This window comes from Equus przewalskii, chromosome 2 (genome assembly GCF_037783145.1).
Source record: "Equus przewalskii isolate Varuska chromosome 2, EquPr2, whole genome shotgun sequence".
Taxonomy (NCBI): Eukaryota; Metazoa; Chordata; class Mammalia; order Perissodactyla; family Equidae; genus Equus; species Equus przewalskii.
Window position 1 is genome coordinate 80,500,990 of NC_091832.1, and position 23,864 is coordinate 80,524,853.

The following is a 23,864-nucleotide window of genomic DNA, read 5'->3' on the forward strand; positions in this document are numbered from 1 at the left end:
TAAAGATTGGCACCTGAGCTAACAACTGTTGCCAAGATGCCAACCTTCTTCTTCTTCTTTCTTTTTTTTTGCCTCCCCAAATCCCCCCAGTACATATTGTATATTTTAAATACTAAAATATTGTATATTTTAGTTGTGGGTCCTTCTAGTTGTAGCATGTGGGATGCGACCTCAACATGGCCTAATGAGTGGTGCCATGTCTGTGCCCGGGATCCAAACCAGCGAATCCCTGGGCTGACGAAGCGGAGCGTGCGAACTTAACCACTCAGCCACAGGGCCGGCCCCTAACTTATCTTTCATTGTTGAATTTTTCATTCTGAATACAAGTCCCTATCAGATATGTGATTGAAGAATATTTTCTCTCATCCTGTAGGTTGTCCTTTCACTTTCTTGATAGTATCTTAATATTCTTTCATAAATTCCTTTTATGCTCAACCTAGAGTAGTTTCTGTTGTCAGTAGCTGAGAACACTGATAAATACACTGGGTTCTGTTAAATACCATCCTTTTATATACATTTTTTTCTAGAATGACCTGTCTCATATCACATCTTCTATCCAATATTACCTTAGAACTTCAACTTTCTTTTTCTAAAATTTTTCCTATTCTATCTGAATCCCACCCACACCTTACATTTCCTGAGCAGAGCCCCAAAGTATCAATGACCACCACTAACACAACTAAGAGCATAGCTAGGGCCGCCCTCCCATTTATTTCCCACCTCTATCCAATCCCAACCCAGAACTCTGGCAGTCATGTGCAGTGCCCGCCCTCTCTCCAGACTCCTCCCACTCCACTCCTCCCTTTCCTCTGTCATATTGTCATAGCCACTGCACTTTCCTACCTTCGTGGTGTCTGCTCCTGCTGAGCCCGGTGTGGCCTCTTCTACATCTTCTGCAGTCCAATTCCTGCCTGTCCCTGATTACAAAGCTCAATGGTGGCCCTTTGATGAGGATAATCTCTTCCTCTGAATCCCATAGCACATCATATTTCACTTACAGTACTTCCAATCCCCCAGGTATCTGGTTATTTGTGCGTGCAACCCATCTCCTTCATTACTTTATAACTCTTTGAGGAGTCTACTTGAGTAGGGTCTATGCCTTCTTTATGTCTGGATTCCTATAATGCAGTAGCAGAAACCCAAAAACATTTTGCAAAGAAATGAAATGTCATTTAACAGAAACACTGGAAAAAAATTGCTATTTTGAAAGGGAAAGCAAAGCTTAATTTTAAATGTCTTGATTGTGGTAACGTTATGAACTAGATTGTGTCCTCCACTCTGATTCACGTTAAAGCCCTAACCCAGATATTAGGAGTATTTGGAGATAGGGCCTCTCAGGATGTAATTAAAGGTTAAATGAGGTCAGATGGATGGGGCCCTAATCCAGTAATATCAGTGTCCATATAAGAAGAGAAAGGGACACCAGAGCTCTCTCTCTGCTTGTGTGCACCGTGAAAAGGCCACGTGGGGACACAGCAAGAAGCCTGCTATCTGCAAAGTAGGAAGAGAGTCCTCATGAGAACCTAACCATGTGTCGGCACCTTGATCTTGGACTTTCAGCCTTCAGAACCATGAGAAAATAAATGTCTGTGGTTTAAACCACCCAGTCTTTGGCATTTTGTTATGGCAGCCTGAGCAGACTAATACTGTGGTAATGGCAAGATATTAGGAAGAAAGTCAGTCTAAACAAATGAATATTAATAACTCAATCAAAGAACTCACAGAATCTCATGGTGAGACCTTTTGGGAATAAACACTAACGGGAGAATTGGGACACACACCGCCTTTTGTCTCATCCTAAGAGGCACAAGATGCCCTTTTTTTCTTGCAGCCACTTAAGAGGAATGAAAACTGATAAAATTTACAACTGGAGTCCACGGACTAAGAAACTGAATGGGGCTAAACAATTAATTCTAGGTCAAATATAAAGTAGGCAGAGGAAAATAAGCACTAAGACTGAAAAACAATTGGGAAGTTGACAAGGAAATTGCTACTGGCTTCCATTAGAGTAAGAGCATACTTTCTTGAAATGATGATATATTGATCTTCTTGGACTGATCCATTAGCCATAGAAACACGTTTCTGAGTCTCTAGGGACATTACTCAATAGAGGCATCAGGCCATGTTACAGAACCACACACTACCTCAGAATGAAATATTCAGGAAGAACACACAAGAAAGCCAAGAAAGAAAGAGAACAACTTTCTCTCTGGGGTCTTAATCACTGTTCTCAAGTCCTGGCCAAAAGCTCATTCATCATAACTCTGCATATTTTAAATATGTGTCATGCTTTTGAAGTTTTAAACAAAAAAATCTATCTTGGACAAATGAAAAACAATAAAAACAAGCAAAGGAGTTTTTTTAGAACTGTATCTCTTAGGACTATTGTGCTTTTGTGCCTATTCAATTCTTGCATTAGAGATTTTAAAAAAAGACATGAAAGTGTTTCTTTCAAAATCTCCTTTTATCCAACATATGGAGAAAACATGATGACAACTGAGTCATTTTCTTATTCTCTGCAATAGATTTCAATGTATTCTATTCCTAACTTTCAAACGCTTATATTCGATAGTTTTAAAAACAATAAACTTTTAATAACTATAAATTACAAACAGAAAGTACACAAATCTCAAGGCAACAGCTTAGTGAATTATCACAAAGGAACCACTACAGGGTAAACACCGTCTGGATGAAGAAATACATTACCAGCACCCCGGGTGCCCCCTCCCAGATGTAATTTGAGTTGGAATATGTTTTTTCATAAAAAATAATATTATAAATGCTAGTAAGTGCCCACATCTGGCAACAAAAGCCAAAATGTTTTATGGACACGTTGCCCAGGGGCTAGAGGGACACCCCATTTACCAGGGACTTATCTAATTGTCAGTTTCCTTAATCAATTGCACAGCACTCACGAGAATACAAATTAGCGTAACTGTCCAGCATTACTGGAAAGTAATTTTGTGATATGCATATAGATCCTTAAAAACATTTATATCTCATGTCCTAGTAATTCCAGTTTTAAAACCTTTCCCAAAGCAATATCAGAGATGTGGTCACGGGTAGATGTCCAGACAGGCTTGTAAGAGCAGCTGCTCTGGAATACCTCTGCCACTTCCTAACTGTGCAATCTGGGACAAAATATTTAACCAGCTGCTCTGTACCTCTGTTCCTTCATCTGTTAAATGGTAATAATAGTAAAGTTGTTACAAAGATTAAATTAGTTATGATGCATAAACAACTTGAAACAGTGCCTGTCACATAGTTAGCAATTCAACAAATGATAAGTATTATTAGCTACTATCACAAAAACATTCATCACTGCATTATTCATAATAGGAGGAAATTTTGAAGCAAGATGACTGTCTAGAAACGGAGGGCTGAATACATACACTCCTGTGCATCCATACAAAAGAATATAAGGCACCCTGGGGGTATCGCACAGTGGTTAAGAACACACGCTCTGAGCCTGAGTGCCAGCCTGCCCCTGACCAGCTGTGAGACTCTCTCAGCCTCAGTTTCCTCATCTGAAAGTAGAGAATAATAATACCTTTCTCACAGAGTTAACTGGCTCGTATACATAAAGCTCTTAGAACAGTGCCCAGCATACAGTTGGGGCTTAATCAATGTTAGTCTCTCCATTTTAAGTTTAAGTGCTGTGCCTGATTGCCTGGTGATGTGTCACACACACAAAGCTTCCCAGTCAACATCTGAGAAACTACGTGCCCTGGGAGGGACAGGCGAGGGCCACAAAACCTAAATTCCCCTTGGAATTAATAGAAGGAATTAGAGATACAAGCCTCGGCCTGGAAGCTACGTGCACAATCACCGTGTGAAGGAACTGGAAAGAGTTGTTCCACTGGCAGCACCAGAACGGGTTGCTTTGATTATAAGGAGAAAAGAAAGGCCCCCAAAGAGAAACTCCCGCCACAGCAACAAACAAGTCTTGGCAAAAGAAAGGAGCTGGAACGGTTTTCCTAACCTCCAGTCCCCGGCCACCTCTTTTCTTCTCGGTGCCCTACTCTGCCTGCTCACTTTGGGCTTTTCGGAGACTACAGGACAGGGAATGGAGAAGACAGATTTGCATCCACTCAGGGGAGGAGAGGTGCAATAGCAGCTTCCACTGAGAGAATCGGGAGCTGCTCTGAAGTGACCCCCACCCACTCCTGGAGCTCTTGGTGGGGATGTGGACACAACCTAGATGTGGTTTCTGGTGTCCATTCTAAAGCAGCAGATTGACAGCCAGCCTTGGAAACTCCGATGGTATTAAGACGTTTCACTGACCCAGTAACACCAATTCCTGGAAAGGACAAGGAATAGCCATTCCTCGGCGGAGCCCTATTCCACCCTGACCTCAGGGCCCTTCCTTATCAGCAGTTTGCCTCCCCCAAGGACCCTTGTCCTCCAAAGCCACACCAGAAGCTTGAGACACTCCTGGGTCTGTGTGCAGATGGCAGCCCTGGTGGGCATGGAGGCCAGCATTTCCTGAATACCCCGGGAAAGCAACGAGGAAGCCTGGGCAGCTGCCATCGGGCCCTCCCAGCCCTCCAGTGACGGCTCAGACAATGGCGCCCTGCATTCACTGCACGTGTTGAGTGTGGGAAGAGAGCTGCTTTTTTCAGGCCTTGCCACTATCTTTCCTTGTCACATTTCCAACGAGGCTTTTGGGGCTTGTTGGGTCACCGCCACCTTATAGGGGTCTTTCCATTTTCTTTTTGTAATGGACCGGCATTAACTAATATTTATGCTGAGCCCTCAGTGTGCCCAGAACACAGAGTATCCAGAAGACATAGTAGGTAACCTTGCTGAGGATATATTTAAATGGGTCACATTTCTAAGAAATCACCGATTGCTGCTGTTTTCTTGTTAAAAATGCTCTTGAGATAATAGAACCATCCAGTGAGGAGCACAGGTCGAGAATCCTGTATCCTGAGGTCCTTAGTTCTTGTCGCTTGGTCTCCAGTGGAAGAACCCGCGTGTTGTGATATATCAAAGGGATTTGGCTCCCCTGGGTGTCCTGGAACCGCAGCGATTGCCCGGTTACCTGCGGAGCACTTGAAGCCATGGAAGGAGCCGGCCTCGTAGATTTCACAGGACTTTTGCAGCAGACACAGGTTCCTCAACACCATTTTGCTTAAGACTCTTGTATTTAAAATTAAATCACCCAATGCTGCAACTAGGAATATCTTGGGAAACTGTATAGATTTGAAACTATCCTGGAAAGCACACGAGTGCTCTTTATGGTACCTAGTTCTGAGGTCAGGTCAAAGCTTCAAAGTTCAATTTGAACTCTGTGTTTTTCCTTTCTGGGAAAGGTAGAAGTCAGAGGGAGGAAATATGCCCGGTGAGAACGCTGTCCTTGGAGGGTCACTGGTGGGAATCTCAGTTAGGATATATTTAGCTCCTTAACACATCAAAGAACACACATTGGAGGCTGCCTGCCCTGATGGGGTTTGTCCTGAGGCTTTGAGGGTGCTACAGATTTAAATATCTTCCTCTTACACAGCCCTTAAGGATAGAGAGCATTTTCCAAGTTAGTTCTAGAGACTGGTGTCAAGAAGCATATCTGATGTTTGTAAAGTCAAAGGTTGGCCCTTTGTCTTCTTGTGGTTTCTAGAGTCAACCGTTTGAGGAATTTCACTGAAATTCTATTTGCGCAACAGCTGAAAATGTGAAGGGTGTCATTCTCTTAGTGTCAACTTGTCAGGTAGGGCACTAGAAAGCTGGGGCTGAGAGAGGGCAAACGCACCTGGTGGTTAAAGACCTACATACCAGGAACTGCTCCTCTTGAAAAGCTCAACAGGACTCCCGCTGTGATAAGGGATAGTGTTCCCAGCAGGTGCGGCCTGAGGTGAGATGATGCATATCTAAATGCCTCCTAGGGGCTTCCCGGAGGGGCGGGGAGGTGGGGGGGGAGATGAAATCCCAGTCTACGTTTCTGATTCACTTTCAATCCTTTTTGATGAGTCTCTTTAACATCCTGGATGAAACAGCATGCTTATTAAGTGTGGGGGATGGTGTGAGCGTGCCTCATTTGAACATTTAAATATACAGAAAATATGGGAAATGCAAGGGATTATGACACAAATCAAATTGGGGTTCCATTGCTCTACTGCGGGAGGCCTCGGGAGAGCCAAGGTCGCAGGCTCTCTGTTCCTTAGCCATCAGCATGGGCTAAACTTTCTAAACTTACACATGTCACTCTGTGGTGTGCATATACTTTTTAGTCCACACTCCGGGCCCCAGATTTGCTTCCAGCTCCAGCCCTTGACTTGCAGGTTCATGCTTCTGTAATTTATAGAACATTTAAATGTTTTCTGCTTGGTACCCTCTTCAGCATCATCTAGAAACCTCAATCAGAATGCATGAGGTGGTCCACCTGAGAGGGAAAGGGGATGACTCCATGCCAAATATATGGAGGGCTGCCTAGATGTTCTATCTTTTCAATCCTCATAACATCCCAGTAAGGTAGACATGATTATTCCCATTTTCAGGTGAGGAAAACAAGAACCAGAGAAGTTCAATAACTTGCCCAAGGTCTTAGTCACTAGAAACCAGTAGACCTGGGATTCAAGTTCAGCTCTGTTTGAGCTAAGTCTTGGTACATCCATGGGATATTCTACTTTCATAAAATTATGATGAAAATTTTGAACAAACACAAAAGTAGATATAGTAGTACAAGGGATCCCTAAATAGCCATCACCGAAACCAAACAATTGTCAAGATCTTGCCATATTTGCTTCATCCTTATGGGACAATTTTCTTTGGTTTCATTTTCTCTCAGTTCCATCTCATCCAGGATCATTCATTCACTCACATGCTGGGTTTTAACCAGACTAAACAGCCAGCTGTTCCCTGAATACTGTCTCCTGCCTCTGGACCTTTGCACATGTGATCCCTTTGGCTCAGTGGTTTCCAATCCTGGTACACTGATGTTCACAAGACCCACCACTGACCAACCAAATCAGAAACTGCTAGCACTAGTCACCCTTCCCTCCGTGTCCGTTTGACGCACTCCTCCTCAGTCCTCAAGACTCCCTTCTAGTATCATCCCTCCCTCCACAGATGTCCCAAGTCTGGCTAATGGTGCTCCCTCCCACCCTCGCACAGCACCTTGTACAAATATCCATCCTAACTGCCCCGCAGGAACTCTCCAACAGACTGTGAATTCCTCCAGGGCCGGCATCACGGCTTTGAGCTCTATATCCCCAGGGACTTGCACATAGTAACTAGCGATCAGTAAATGTTCAAGCGAGGAAGGAAGAGGAAGAGAACAGCAGGAGAGAAAGGGAATGAACGTGAAGTCACCTGAGTTCTTAACCCTGCAGGTCTCCAGATGTGATTGGCCCCATAGCACCTCCTCTGCTGAGTGTTTGGCATAACCCAAGAGCTGCCTCCATTGCATGGATACAGTGTGGGTCTTAAAATAGCCAGAAGGTTCGCAGAGAGAATAAGTAAGAAAATATGAGACTAACACCTGTGACCACACACAGAGCAGTGGACCCCAGGTGACTGAAAGCTGCTTTTTTTCTTTCTGCCCCCATAAATTCCCTTTGGAAATTTTGCCTTGAGACAATAGTGTCTGTTTAATTCATATTCTAATCATCTTCAAACATCCAAAGGAGAGTCTAAGAAATGGGTACCTTCCTTTGTATAAAGTGTAAAGGAGGTGAGATTTGAATGTGTTACCTCCTGAGAAAATAAGAAGCATATTTTTTAAACCACACTCTCAAACTAGGAGATTCCAGAAGAGTATTTCAGGCCCATCTATTAATTCTTGGATGAACCTTCAACATGGATAAGCATGATCAACAATGAGCTCAAAGCAGATTTCAAACTTTGTTTTATTTATGCGTATGAGTCCCTGTGAGAGAGATCCTGGCAGACCTAGAGTCGTAGGTTAAGAGCTAGAACAGACCTTGAAGACGTTGCCTCATGGACAGATCCGAAACCATGGCCCAGAGGGGATGTAGTTATCCGGACCCACACGCTGGCCAGTGGTGGAGTCGAGACTAGAGCTTGCTGACGTCCAGCCCACTGTTCTTTCTGCTACACTGCATCCTCTCACCATTCCCTTTCTCTAAATGTCACAGGTAAACCAGAGAGGCGTTCAGCACACTTGGTCAGCATTTGGAACTACTGTTGAGTGCTGGTTGTAATCATAAGAAAAGAACTACTATTTACTGAGTATTTGCTGTGTGCTGAGCACTGTGCAAAGAACTTATAGTCATGGCCACATTTAATCCTCCGAATGGTCCAGTGAAATAGATATCGCCACCCCCATCATCTAGCTGAGGAAGCTGAGGCTTAGGGAGACTGGGGACCTTGCCAGTATTATACAAGTCAACGGTAAAGGTGAGGCTTGAAACAGGATTGTCTGAATGAAAGCTCTATCTTTTAACTCTCGAGTTCTGTGGTTTCTGCTCCTGTGTGTCGTCCCTCATGGGGCACTGACCATGTAGCACACGCCTACCAGTGTGGCAGGGCAGGCCCCAATGCCTCCCCTCAGCTGGCCCTCCCTGGCATTCTGCTCACTGAGGCAAGGCTGCTATTCTTCGGCACTCTAACCTACTTAAAGGCAGTGGCTCTTGGCTTTCCTTCCCAGCTGCCATTTAGCTCCCTGCAGGAGGTCATATTCTGGTGGCAGTGACTAGAAGGATTCTTAAAAAGCTATGAATCTGAATGCCAACTATATTCCACAGGAATCCTCATTTCATAACATGAGGCTACGTACTGTATGCCTTCCCAACAATTCACATTTCAGGTTACTTACTAGTTGTGTGACTTTGTGCAAGTTACTTAACCTCTCTGTGCCTCAGATGCCTTCTTTGTAAAATGAGGACAATAACTATTCTTTAAAGGGGTTAGCGAGGACCCAGTGAGATAACACATGCAAAGGCCTGGCGCACGGTAAGTGCTCAGTAAATGAGACCTATTATCACCGTTAGTATTTGTCATTGTCATAGTAGTTCATCCATACCGGCTTGCTTCTTAGGCTTCAAAAGCCCATAAGAACAGTCGTCAGTATTTAAAAGCTCTAGAAGAATATTACTTTTTATTGTAAATCTCCTATTTTAGCATTGGTTTATATGAATTCTGTATCTGAATTTCAGATACAGGAGCCTGGCGTGCCCACCGTTCTGTTCTTCGTCTTGCCCCCAGCTGGGGGTGCTTGTTGGGTGGGAATGTGAGAAGGCACTGACCTGAAGGAAGCCAGGATTTGTGAGGCCTGAGGCGGGAGGGCGCGATGATGCACACGTGTCCTGTCCATGCTGAGCCCCCACCCTGCCTCGGGCAGCAGTGGCAGAGTCGAAAGTTCTCTTCCTTAGCAAGACTGCTCCGCAGGGCAGTTCATGCCCCTTTCTTGGGCTCTTGGGCCACTGCGGGAGAGCTTGGCCTCGCTTAGAAATTACCTGGTGTTTCTATACACCATGCTGGACATTCACGTTGTTTTGGTTCAAATTCATTTAAGAAATAACCTTTGCATCTGATTTAATTCCACCCGCAGCCCTCAAAATGTGTTGGCTTTAAAGGTGGTGTATTTGGATAGTAAATTCTGGAGATTAGGAGAGGTGGGGACATTTATAAAGCACTAGATTTATTAAAGTCCCATGATTCACCTTGAGCTTTATCTAAAAATTAAACCACACCTCTTCGGTTTTCCAGGCTCTTGTCCATATCGAACCCAGACTGTGAGTTCACCAACTTCATCCCATGAGGCTCATCAGAAAGGAAAGGACAGATTCTCTGATCAAAGCTGCCTTAGCGATTTTCTGCTCAGCAGGAGGCAGGAATTCCAAAGGCAATTCCCAGGGCTTGAGATGATCCTTCCTCCTTGCCCCCTACTCTCGATCTGAATGACAGCACACCCTCTCCCTGGCCTCGCGTGTTCCTCTGCACTGAAAGATGTCTTACTCGGTGCCAAATGGGACATCCAAGATGATGAAATCGGGCACTGAAGTGGTGCCTGAACAGTTTTCCGCCCTCACTCATTCACACGCTGGCAACCAGAAGGAACCCCCAGGTGGGCTGGCTAAATCCATGTCAGGTTCCATTCCCATCTCACACGGTGTCCTCAGGCTCCACCGACTTCCCTCTTGGGTAGTCAAGGACAAACGCTCTAATCGCCTGCTCCTTCATTCCTGAGCCCCACCACACACCACCATAGTACCCTTTGAGCAATTTTATGGGGCAGTAAAACTTTACAGCCTGGCAGCGCTAAACCGTTCCCACATTTCTGAATAGAAATATTTATGACATACTCGACTACCGCGGTTTGCCCTTTGAAAATACCAGCAGATATTAGATCCTTTCAGATGGGGTCGACTGAGTTACACTGGCTAACAGCTGGCTTACAGAAACCCCACAGCGGCAGAGCTGAACTCCTGGCTGTGATCAGTTAACTTAGAAAATTAAACAGCCTTTGAGTTTCTCGTATGCTTTGCCACTTCCATGTTGCTTTTGCATTCAAATCCGTCCTGCGTCTCTCCCTCAGTGTTTTGCTTCCCTGCTCCTTTCTTGCCTGGGTTCACAGAGATCACTATGAGCTTTGTCAGCAAATCCCGGAGAACCGATCTTTTCTTTCCATCTTTGGCAGGCATAAAAAAATGAAAACCAGGAAAAAGCTAGCAACTCAGTCACAGCCTGTTTCTCCCAGAAGTGCCCAGGATTAACCAGCGAGCCCAGAAAAAGCATCATCGTCCTTACCTGTGTTCCATAACGGCCACTCCTGTGCCCCAGAGTCGGGCGCCAGCCTCCTCGGATGTGGAGACTCAGCTCTCTGCAGCCCGCAGACAATTGGGCCCATTATAGTCATCAGGCCTGTGACTTAAAGGGTGGCCCTTACAAAAATATAAACAGCTTGTCAGCACAAGCCAAGGGGGCGGGACTTCAGTATCAGGGGACAATGGGAGCCAATGACCATGCTCTTTGGGCTCTGTTAGCTTAAGATATTGTGTTTCATTCTGAAGTGGGGAGACCAGAGTGAGGAACACGAATAGGAGGGGCCAGGGTCCTCATCTTTCCAGCCCAGCGGCGTGAAAGGGGTCCAAGATGAAAAGTTTAATCACTGCCTGCAGAAGACCAGTTCCAAGGAGGAGTTTGTATACCTGGCACATAATATTTATTTTTAAAAGTTACAGAACATTTCTGTTGCATTAGCCATCTTTGGCCTTTCGGGGTTAATAAATGTAACACTCATTGAGGTAGATAAGAGTTTTTCAATCAAAGAACAAAGTTCAAGGAAAATGCTTTTATGACATGCTTATCTTGTTGTATGTAATATCTGATGAGAAGCAGCCTCTACATCTGCAGAGAAAAGGCTTGATTTGATGGGGACAGCTTCAGAACCCAGAGAAATGGGCTTATTTTATTTCCCAAATATCAATGGTTCGCACTGATTTTTTAAACGCTCACTTAATCTGATCACACTTACGCGACAAAGCAGAAGTTAGTTCACTGTATTTGCAAGAAGGACAGCGGTGGCTTTTTTCTCTCTCCTGAACTTAACTAAATTCTCCTTTTAAAGCTACTAGGTCAGCTTAACTTTTCAATACCCTATGATAAAAACCAAGGACCAGAAAATAAACTGTGGCATTTTTTCTTTTTACGATTTCTAAATAATACACTGAGGTATAAATAAAGTTAAGAGCTATTTGGTTGAGTTGTGGCGTTGCATAAATTACAGGCGTACAGACTTTGAGAAAAGTGCAGTCATTACAGTTCGGAATAGTCTCATTATTTATAAAGGGAAGCATGGTAGCTATCAAAATTAACTAGCAGAGAAACAGAAGAATGTTGAAATGCACTCCTTTTCCACAAACTCTGTACCAAGCCCTTCTGGCTTTGATTATAAAAATAACAGTCCAAAGATACTATCCTTTCTAATTTATGTTAGTTTAAAAGTATTTATGATTCTGCCATTGATGTTTAATTTATATTAAAGTAAGATTCCTCTGGTACTTATTCCAAGTAGTGGTGGAAACTGCTTCGGCTGTTCAGTTCCAAAGGAGCTGTTACATCTGTACTCACATGTCTCTTGATTGTTTTTTTTTTTTAGGGAAAGATTCGCCCCAAGCTAACATCTGTTACCAATCTTCCTTCTTTTTCTCCTCCCCGAAGCCCCAGTGCATGGTTGTGTATCCTAATTGTAAGTCCTTCTAGTTCTTCTTTGTGAGTTGCTGCCACAGCATGGCAACTGGCAGGTGGGTGGGGTGGTTCTGCCACTAAGAAATGAACCTGGGCTGCCAAAGTGGTGAGTGGCACGGCTCTTGATTTTATTTTTTATTTTATTCATTTTTTTATCCTTTTTTGCTTTTTTTGAGGAAGATTGGCCCTGAGCTAACATATTGCCAATCTTCCTCCTTTTTTTCTCCCTCCCAAAGCCCCAGTACATAGTTGCATATTCTGGTTGTAAGTCCTTACAGTTCTTCTATGGGGGATGCCATCTCAGCATGGCTTGATGAGTGGTGTGTAGGTCCGCGCCCAGGATCTGAACTGGCGAACCCCAGGCCACCAAAGCAGAGCATGTGAGCTTAACCACTATACCACCGGGCTGGCTCTGGCTCTCGATTTTAAAGTACAGGTTACCTTCTGGAAAAGGTCTAGTTTTCCTCTAAAGCGTTAAGATCTTGTCATTAAAAAAAGCCTTAGGACACCAAAAACATGAACAACAAAAGAAAAAAATAGAGAAATTGGACTTCATCAAGATTAAACACTTCTGTACATCAAATGACATTTATCTAGAAAATGGAAAGAAAACCTACAGGATAGGAGAAAATATTTACAATCATATATCTGATAAGGGTCTAGTATCCAGAATATATAAAGGACTCTTACTACTCAGCAATAAAATGGCAAACAACCCAATTTAAGAATGGGCAAAGGTCTTGAATAGATGTTTCTTCAAAAATGATACACAAGCGGCCAACAAGCACATGAAAAGATGCTCAACAGCATTAGTCACTCGAGAAATGAAAATCAAAACACGAGATACCACTTTACAGTCGCTAGGACAGATATTAAAAAAATAAAATAAAAAGTGTTGAGGAGGATGAGGATAAACTGGAACCCTCATACATTGTTAGTAGGAATGTAAAATGGTTCAGCTGCTGTGGAAAACAGTTCTGCAATTCTTCGAAAAGTCAAACATAGAATGACCACATGACCCAGCAATTCCACTCATGGGAGTATAACCCAAAGAACTGAAAACAGGTACTCAGACAAACACATGTATACTCATATTCATGGCAGCATTATTCACAATAGCCAAGAGATGGAAACAACTGAAATGCCCATCAATAGATTAGTGGATAAACAAATTGTGGTATGTACATGCAACGGAATAGTATTCAGCCATAAAAAAGAATGAAATACTGATATAGGCTACAACATGGATGAACCTGGAAAATATTACGTAACTGAAACAAGTCAGACATAAAAGGTCACATATTGCATGATTCGATTTATATGAAATATCCAGAATAGATAAATCCATAAAGATAGAACACAGACTGATGGCTGTCAGGAACTGGAGGGAGGAGGGAATGGGGAGAAACTGCTTAATGGATGTGGGATTTTATTTCAGAACTAGATAGAGGTGGAGGTTGCACACCATCGTGAATGTTCTATATGCCACTGAATTGTTCACCTTAAAATGTTAATTTTATGGTTTTTTTTTTAAACTTTCAGTATCTTCTGAGTTCAACACGTGCCTTCCTTGAAAGGTTATCCCTTGAAAGTTTATGAAGACTTTTTAAAAGATTTATTTAATTCACTCACTCATTCAATATTTATACATTGTTCAGCATCTATTAAGCGCCAGATACTGTGGGGCAGCTGAGTGCTAGGAGACCCACTTGTACTCTCTCTATTAAAGGTGAGAAAGGACAGGATCACCTAATGGGGAAAGGAAAATTGCAAACAGGATGAGAGAATTAATGTTTGGTAAATGGCTGCTGCACCAGCCCTGGTGGTCTAGTGGTTAAGACCCAAGCACTGTGGCCCGGGTTCATTTCCTGGTCAGGGAACCACACCACCCTCTGTCACCCATCTGTCACCCATGGTGGACAGGTTTCAGTGGAACTTGCAGACTAAGACTAGGAAGAAGGACTTGGCCACCCGCTTCCGAAAAAATTGGCCATGAAAACTCTATGAATAGCAGTGGAACATTGATATATCACGGAAAGGTGAGAGGATGGCACAAAAAGACCAGGCAGGGTTCCTCTCTGCTGTACACAGGGTCGTTAGGAGTTGGAATTGACTCGACAGCACTCACAACAACAACAAAATGGCTGCTACATGCTATGTCATCTCATGCTTGATCTCATTTACTATGCAAAACCACTTGGAGTGGTGGTGGTGATGGTGGTGGTGGTGGTGGTGATGGTAGGAATAATTACTCCCATTTTACAGATACAGAAACTAAGAGTCAGAGAATTTAAATTCCCAGAGTCAGCAACCTGTAGGCAATGAAGCCAGGTTCTTTCTAGTCCATCATGCTGCCCCCTGAGCAGAGGCATGTGAAGAACTAAATCCAATGGGGAAAACACGTTTCCCAATGCAAAAGGAAAAATCAATAAAGGACTAAAATTTATTAAGAAGCATTTTAGATGTCAGAAAGAGCAGTGTGGCTTTCTTTCTAGCGGGATGAAGACACAAACCAGAGAAAAAAACAAAACTAATAGTCAAACTTTTACTCAGACAGTTTCATTTTCAGCAAACAATCATAGAACTTTAGAAACGGAGGGATTTTCTAGGTAATCTGACCAGATAGCCTCATTTTTCAGATGGGAAATCCAATGCCTTGCAAAATTAAGTGACACGCCCAGAGTTATACAGCAAGACAGTAGCAGAGCCAGGGCTACGGTCCAAGTCTCTTAACTCCTCGTCCAGGGTTCTTTCTACTACGCCATATACAAAAAAACGAAGAAACCGCTATCATGTCAACCTTTTACTGAGTAGATCGTCATTGTCTACTTCTCCATAGTATTAGTAGACATAATTCCTATCCTCTATAAACTCCGAGTATAATGACCTACAGAATACATTTGACATTCTTAGTGAGTTTACTATTTCTTTCATCATATATTTTGTTTAAAACCAGTAAAGAAGAGAGAGAGCCACAATTTATAATCTGGGAAGGATTATATTTGAAGTCAGTTCATTTTAACCCAGTAAACCTCTTGGAAAGTTGGAACAGGAAATGAACTGAGAACAAGGTGGAGGAGGCTTTGAAAACATAGAAGGAAGACTTTGCCAGGAATTTCATCAAGAAAACACAACTACGTAGGACTGAAACTCTGACAAAGCTGTTCCACACATTCCTCAGGTCTATTTCTTTCCTGACCATCATATCCCTTGGCATTGGTCTATTGCTATTATTAAAAATAATATACAAAATAATTATAGAGGGAGATGTGTGTTCTTTCAAAAGATGGGGAGATGACATCACTACTTTCTAAATTGCAAACCATTAGATTATACAATTCAGAAAATTGCTATATACCCTTCGAGAATGCTCATCATCCAATTAAAATTTTACCCTTGATCCAAAACAGCTACCTCTTAGTCACCCACCTCTTGGCAACCTGAAGCTTCAATTACCCATAAGCAGAGCTTCACCCAATCCTTCTAAAGAGCTGAAGCCCCAATTAACTTAGGTCAACATCCCACAATCATTGTCAAGCCCCGGATTTGCCAATATACAAAACACTGTACCAAAGGGAAAATATTAAATTGTCTACTGATATTTTTTAAATAGTGATATACACATAAAACTAGATTCTCACAGTAAGAGACCATGTAACAAATAACATGGCTAATGGAATTGGGTGAAGTCATAACTGAGGCCCTTTGGATAACATATGGATGAATGGCCAGACCCCTTAAGTCTTCTCAGATGATTCTGGAAAGTAAAATTTCTAAGCCTAAATTATATTTTTTTAAATCCTTTCTTTTTCAAGGAAATAAAAGGGATGCATAGGCAACATGGCTTAATAAAGAGGATAAGCTGAAACTCTAACCATCAGTGACAATGAAGGACTTGGTAGATAGAAAGAATGAAAGCTACAGTCTTTCTTGACTTTGACAAGGCTTTTAACTTTGTTCTGCTTAGCTGTTCCTCAATACATTGTAAGTTATGAGTAAAAATCACTCACTCTAATATCAGCCCACAAACTGTTAAAGAAACGAACAGTTCTAAAGTCATTCCTTTCAACAACCATCCTCAAATGCATTGATTCTCTGCAGATGAATTTATAACTAATTATGCGGATGTCCCATATTTATTATTCTATATGACTTTGTACTTTTCTAAGAAAGACAGCAAGCATAAAGCTGCAAGTCAGGCTTCACATGAAACTGAGCCGGGAAGAGGACTCTGCCAACCACACCTCAACATGAATGTACTTTTATTTTTCTAACCGTGCTGATGGATTTTTATAAGTCTTCTATAGTCTTTTGCTCTGTCCTCATGTGACCAATGGCCCACATTTACAAAGCGATGCCTAAAGTTAGGCTGTAGCCATGGAAAAGAGCAGTATATTGACTTATATGGTAGACCAAACAATGGTCTTGGGCCCATTTGCCCATCACCCAGCCCATTGAGCTAAACCATGACAAGCTTCAACACCACAGATTAGTGTTCAATTAGTTGGTGAAGACCATGAGAGGATTTGCTGAAAACCCGGTTCAGAATGAATCCCAGGACCCATAATAAAGGGTCGTTCTAGATCCAAGAGTAAAGCAGCGTTTTCACCAATAATCCAAATGATGGAAGAAAATGTACTATTAATTTTGAGGAAGTACAAGCTGAGACACCTCTTCAGAAGTGGGAGCAGAACATAGTAATAATGGTAATAGTAAGTATACCACATCTGCTATCCACCAGGCACTGTTCTACAAGTGTTTAGGTGTATTAACTCATTTAATCCTCCCAGCCAACCCTAGGTGGTAGGTGCTCTCACTCATTTTACAGATTAGGAATTGAAGCTTAGAGAAGCTAATGAACATTCATCTGTGTAGAAGTGGTCAAATACCAAGAGAATAAAATTCTAACAGGATTAGTTCAGAGAAGAAAGAAGAAACAGCAGAAATAAGATATGAGGGTAGAACTAACTAAAGATATTAAGGAACAAAAATACCTGGGGGCCCTGCATTAGTTTGCTGGGGCTGCCGTAGCATATTACTACAAGAGTAAAATAACAGCCATTTACTGTCTCACGGTTCTGGAGGCTGGAAGTCCAAGATCAGTGTGTCAACATGGTCGAGTGAGGGCTCTCTTCTGGGTTGCAGACTTCTCGCTGCGTCCTTACGTAGAAAGGGCAAGAGAGCTCTCTTGGATCTCTTTTATGAGGGCCTTGATCTCATTCATGAGAGCTCTGCCCTCATGACTTAATCACCTCTCAAAGATCCCGATTCCTAATTCCATCACATTGGGCATTAGGATTTCAACATATGAATTCTGGCAGGACACAAACATTCATACCATAGCAGCTTCTTTTATTCCACATTTTTTTGAGATTCATCCATGTTGTGGGTGTATCAATAGTTCATTCCTTTTTATTGTTAAATGGTGTTCCATTACATGAACATACCACAATTTGTTTATTTACTCACTCCTTAAAGGATTTTTGTTTTTATTTTCTTGCTGAGGAAGATTTGCCCTGAGCTAATACCCGTGCCAATCTTCCTCTATATTATACATGGGTCACCGCCACAGCATGGCCACCAATGAGTAGTGTAGGTCCATGCCTGGGAACCAATACTGCGCTGCCGAAGAAACAGAGCATGTTGAACTTAACCACTAGGTCATGGGGCTGGCCCCTTAAAGGAGTTTTAATCGCTGAATTCATTTGATATTCCAAAATTAGGGGAAACGCGAGAGAATACAAACGGTAATTTCTCCTAATCTAGGTTCTCCTCTTTCTTTCCTCCTTCGCTCTCCCCACACCTCACCTCCAAGTTACTTTCATATGCTCAGGCCCATACTCACACTCCTTTCCCCAGCCCTCATTCGCTTAAACCATTGGCCTAGAGCTGGCCATTTCACCCCAAGTGAAGGGTCCCTGTGGGACACCAGTTGAAGCCTAATTTAGTTGCCCAGGCTTCTTGTCAGCCTCTCCCAGTGCCTGTGCTTCTCTCCACGTCTACCTGGTCCCCCACAGCCCTGATCCCACTTGCAAACCCTATTTATTTCTTTTGCCTCTTCCGAGTCTCTGACTTCAACTCTCTCACACTTGGATAGGATCCACTGCCTCTTCTCCAACATCCATGCTCCATTCACCTCGCCCAGAAAGCACTGTATCATTGGCCTCAGCCCGCCTCTGTTCGGTCTTGGGTTCTGCCAAGTGTATTCCAGTTATTTAACTAAAGGAGGTAGTGTGGTAGTGTTTGAGGGCACCGACCCTGGAACAGGCTGACACGTACCCGCTGTGATTTGGCGCTGCACCTCTGTTTCCTCATCCAAAAATTGGGGACAATAATTGTCCTACTTCATACGACTGTCATGAGGATTAAATGAAATATATTTGCAAATAATTTAGAACAGTGTTTAGCACAGAGTAAGCATTATATACACTTTCTATAAAATAAATTGATAAAAATAAATATTCAAGTGCTCTTTCTCACCACAAAGAATTCTTGCGTTCATAGATTTATTCATTCGAAGATTATTTATTGAGGATCTCTGTGCAAGGAACTCTTCTAAGAGCCGGGGAATAAAGCAGCAAATATAATATACACAAATTACATTCTACTAGGGGAGACAGAAAATACTCCAATTAACAACTAAAAGCATAGACTGTGTCTGATAAGCACCATGGGGAAATATAAAACAGCCTAGAAGGAGGATTGGGAATTTCCAGTTGGGTTTGAGTGGGCCAGACTGAACTGGATTGCTGAAGTCAGGATGATCAAGGAAGGCCCTGCTGATAAGACCCCCTCTGAGAACAGGCCTGAATGGGCTCAGGGAGTGTCCCATGGGGCCATCTGGGGAAGAAGCCTCCTTGGCAGTGGAAATAACAGGTGCAAAGGTCCAGAGGCCCCTGACACTTAGTTGTTAGCAGCTCTTGTAGATTGGCTGACTGTGGTTGGGCACCATATGTCGAACATTCGTTAATTTCCTTTGTTCGACTTGCATTCTCTTGACCTTGATGTACTCTTTTTCCCCCAAAACGTTTAGAGATTTGCACTTTGCTTGTGAATTTAGAGCATGCACACTGTAGCATGCAGATACAATGCTGGTTACAGTGGAGTCCAAATGAAATGAATTGGCCTCATGGTACTGTGCCTAAACAATCACCATGATGCTGGGATGCCTGGGGAGGACTGGGCACTAGGAACTCCCCTCGCTGTCCCCAGGGCTTCACAAGAAGACTGACCACTTAGATCTGGGCTTGGCATCTAAAAGGGGATTCAGAAATAGTTGAGAGGCTTAGCAAGATAATAAAAGGATCAGAAAATAAATCCAGAGGGGACACTTTAGGAACTGAACATGCAACTATTTAGTTTGAAGAAGAGATGCTCATACGTTTTTACCCATTTCCTCTGAGAACAAACTGGAAAAACATAAGCTTAACTTGCAACATGATGACTTTAAGGATGTTTGTTTTTAAAAAACAGAGCCTCCTCATGGAAGCCTTGTTAAATACTGCATATTGTTTGATTCTCAGTCTCTGAAATCACTGAAATGAAGAGGACCATGAAAGAAAATTCTCCACCTGCAATTTTTAACCTTGCTGTCAGGTTAACTTGTTTCTAGAACTACGTCATCATGAAGTAATCAGTTATTTAAAAAAAAAACTACAAAAAATAAGAAGGTTAGCTAACATCTCTCTAGAATTCTGCCTAACAGCAGAAAATCAGAATACGTTTTCTCCAAACATAGCTTCTTTGGTTTCCACTGAATCCACATGGTACACTGAATCTGTCGTAAAACTATGCAATTCGATTAAAAATGTTTAAGCTTAAAGGTACCCATGGTCCTCATTATTGTGTTTTAGATGTATACTTGGTGGTGGCTGTTCAACTTACAGTGTTTCCTCCTTCTGTGGGATGGCTCTTCACACAGGGATGGCTCTCAAGGGAGCTGGTGTTTCTCTGCCTTTGAATGGACTCTCAGTTAGAGTTCCAATGTCTTTTTCAGTCACTCTTAGGTAATTAAAAGTCTTCTAAGCCCTTTGAATGCCAGGAGCAGTCTTATTTCTGTAATTTGAATGTCTTGTATGACAAAAAGCACAAATAATAAAAGAAAAAATTGATAAATAGAACTTTGTCAAAATTAAAATTCACCTGTTCTTCGGAAGACATTGTTAAGAAAATGAAAAGGCAAGTCACAGCCTGGAAGAAAATAATCTCAACATATTTCTGACGAAGAACTTGTGCCCAGACTATATGAAGAACCATACAGTCAATACTCAGAAAACAAATAACTCAATTAGGAAATTAGACAAAACATTTGAACAGACGTGGACAAAAGAAAATATACAAATGGCCAATAATCACATAATGAGATGCTCAATATCATTAGTCATCCAGAAAATGAAAATGAAAACTACAATGAGATACCACCACACAACCTCTAGAATAGCTAAAATTAAAAAGTCTGACATTACTGGAAGTTGCCAAAGATGTGGAGCAATTGGAATCCTTATACATTGTCTACAGGAATATAAAATGGTACGACCACTAAGGGAAAATATTTGGCAATTTCTTATAAAGGTAAACAAATGAGTATTATATAACCCAGCAATTCCCCTCCTAGGTAATTACCCAGAAGAAATGAAAACATGTCCATACAAAGGATTATTAAAAAAATGTTCATAGCTTTATGAAAAACAGCCCAAATCTAGAAAAAATTCAGATGTTCATCAAGAGATGAGTGGAAAATAAACTGTAGTGTATCCAGTCAATAGCACACGGCGCAGCAATAAAAAATGAACAAACATGGGACACACAACATGGACAGATCTCAGAAACATTATACTGAGTGAATGAAACCAGATACAAAAGAGTATATTCCATTTATATGAAATTCTATAAAGTGAAAATTGACCTACAGTGGCAGAAGATCAGCCAGTGGTTACCTGGGGCCCAGGGAGTGTGGGGAAATTGCTGTCCAGGGGCACAGCAAACAGATGGAAATATTGTGTGCCTTGATTGTGCGGTGGTTATACAAGCATATGCATTTGTCAAAACTCGTTCACTTGTGCACCTAAAATGAGTACAGTGTTTTGTATGTAAGTCAGACCTCCATAAGGGTGATTTTAAAAACACCCCTTCCAGTGTAATAATGACAACTCCAACCTCTTATCTTATTTAGAGCTTTTTCTCCCAGCTCTTTTATGCTTTCATCCTGGAAACCTGAAGTGGAGCTGTGAAAAAGGTGGGATTTTTTTCATTCTTCTAGTTTCTACTTCCTCCTCCCAGAGGTTGTGAGGTTTCTGACCTTCCAGATTTGGCCTCAGGAAAGAGAATTAGGGAAAGATGGTCACAGTCTTTGGGTACAGATATAATAGGACACTTGTACACTCAGGGCTTGGCGGATGTCTGGAGCTGGCACTTTGTCTCCTGGAAAGCATTTGTGGGGCCTTGGAGATTCCTGTTGTGAACTCCAGTTGAAATTCCCATGATGTGGTTGCCATTCTCCGGCTGCCATTGAGTCTCAGTGCCTTGTCATTCCGGAGCCTGCCTCAAACAGACCCCCTTTAGCAAGGCCTAATGAGTCGCCCCTGCAGCCCTCTTGAAGGGCCTCTTGCTCAGGAGACTGTCAGGAGAGATCTGCTTGGCCCACTGGAAAACTCCACATTCTCGTCCCCACAATGAGGGGACGGCAGTGACTCTCAACACAACCTCCTTCCTCTCTCTCTATTCTCATACCAGTCCTCATGCTCTCACAGCCTTCAGCATGAGTGTCAAGCTCTCTGAAGCATCCTCTTGAATTCCCCTTTGTCGCTTGGCTTAAGATGAGGAGGAAGCAGCTCCTCCCTCTGCCATGGGGTGGGGTGGGGTGGGGTGGGACAGGGAAGCTCACACTGACAACCTCTCCAAAGATCCAAAGAAAGCCTCAAGGTGCGTAATGGGCTTAGGGTCACGAAATAGTTACTGGCCACCCCCTTAGTAAGTCCTTCACAATGGTCTTACCAAGCTTTGGATCATGAGTGTAGACGGCATCTACTATTTTCTTGACATTATGGCCTCTGTTTACATTGATACAAAAAGCATTCTGTTTTAGCATTCTGATTACATATATATATTTACAATTATAAATAAATGTAAATACATTCTGATACTGCCATGAAATATTGCTCAAACATTCTGAAATTAAAATTTATCATATTTATGACACTATTAAGTAATAGATCCTTAATTAGAGTTATCTTCATATAGAATTTTCTGTTTATAAACGGCATGTTTTACAAGCATGCTTTTAAGTAATAGATCCTTAATTAGAGTTAAGTAATAGATCCTTAATTAGAGTTATCTTCATATAGAATTTTCTGTTTATAAACGGCATGTTTTACAAGCATGCTTTGAATTTTTAATATTGGATTTTTTTTTTTACAGTACAAAAAACAGCCTTTGCTATTTTGTGGCAAGGGGATTTTATTAGAATCTATTGCTTTTTCTGGAAAGTACCCGTCAATGAAATAGCATCAGTCTATTTGGGCAACTCTGACCATTTGTGCTCTCTTTGGGCCAGCTTTCCCGTGTAAGCAAAGTTTGTTTTTTCTCAATCCTTACCTTCCGGTCATTTCTTAAGGTCTGGAAGAATAGGCTCTTTGTGATATGAAGAGAGACATGTAGCAGACAGGGCGTGGCCCTGATTCAGTCAGAGGACAGGGAAGAAAGGCCCAGACTTGGGAGAACTGGGCTTCTGCCTTCAGGGACTTGGCAGCTGGACAGTACCTGAAAAGCGGGCGCCAGGTGCAGCTGGCTGGCATCTTAGGTCCCGTGTAACTCTAGGAGAAGCTTCTGCTGCAGGCTGCCCCTTGAGCCCCAACAAGAATTCCTTCCTTAGCCACAAAGCGTGAGAACAAAGCCTTTCCAGCTCCTTTTACAGGTTTCATGAGGATGAAATGATTCAAACTTTTAAAGGTTCACCTGAGGCTTAAATACTGTTTCCTAGAAAGTCTCTTTAAAACCTTCCCTACTTCTGCTTTTTTTTAAGTAGGAAATTCTAAGAACATTCACATCCCATCTTTCATCTCCAGTTTGAGTTAGCTTCCGTGAATCACAGAATCCCTGAATCCCAAGGTAACCTAAGAGGACATTACGTCATAGATAAGTAAACCATGACCCGAGGAGGCAAAGTGACCCAGTTCCCACCACTCAGAACGGATTCCAGACTCTCCCTCAGGCTATCCGAGGTCACTCAAACTCAGTACTTTTCATATTGGGGGCTGGATAACTGTTTTTTGTGGGGGCTTCCCTGTGCATTGTAGGATGTTTATCAGCATCCCTGGCCTCTGGCCACTAGATGCCAAAAGTACCTCTTCTCCCTCCTTCATTACGACAGCCAAAAACGACTCCAGACATTGACAACTGTCCCGTGGGGGCAAAATCACCCATGCTTGAGAACCACTGGTCTGGCAATTTCCTCAGCCCCCTGCTCCCAATGGGCTAAGGGATGGTCAGTTTTGTACCTTCCTAGTTCATTTCTCCCCGTCAGCTGCTAATTGAACCCAATCTTTCTTATCAAAGAGATAAGCCCTGGTCATGCTTCACAGGCCCACAGGAATCGCAAACTCCTGTTCTGGTTCTGCAATCCTGCTCATGTAATTTCCTGTGTCCATGCCCTGCCCTCCCCCAGCTCCTTTCTGAGCTCCCTGAGAGTGGAGGCATATCCTCCTGTTTGGCATAATTCA

General features: G+C 42.5%; 1 protein-coding gene across 11 annotated transcripts in view; it reads right to left on the bottom strand.

Annotated features, from left to right (window-relative positions):
* The window catches only part of TRIM2 (tripartite motif containing 2), a 151,222-nt gene that overhangs the window by 99,540 nt on the left and 27,818 nt on the right, over positions 1–23,864 (bottom strand). For 2 of the 11 annotated variants that reach the window (XM_070608867.1, XM_070608857.1), the window contains exon 1: positions 10,708–10,842. The exons of 7 other annotated variants lie outside the window; for them this stretch is intronic. The gene's annotated coding sequence lies outside the window, so the exon portion shown is untranslated. Of the gene's footprint in view, positions 1–10,707; positions 10,870–23,864 lie in introns of those variants that run through there. 2 more of the 11 variants (XM_070608863.1, XM_070608854.1) reach the window with 2 other exon arrangements.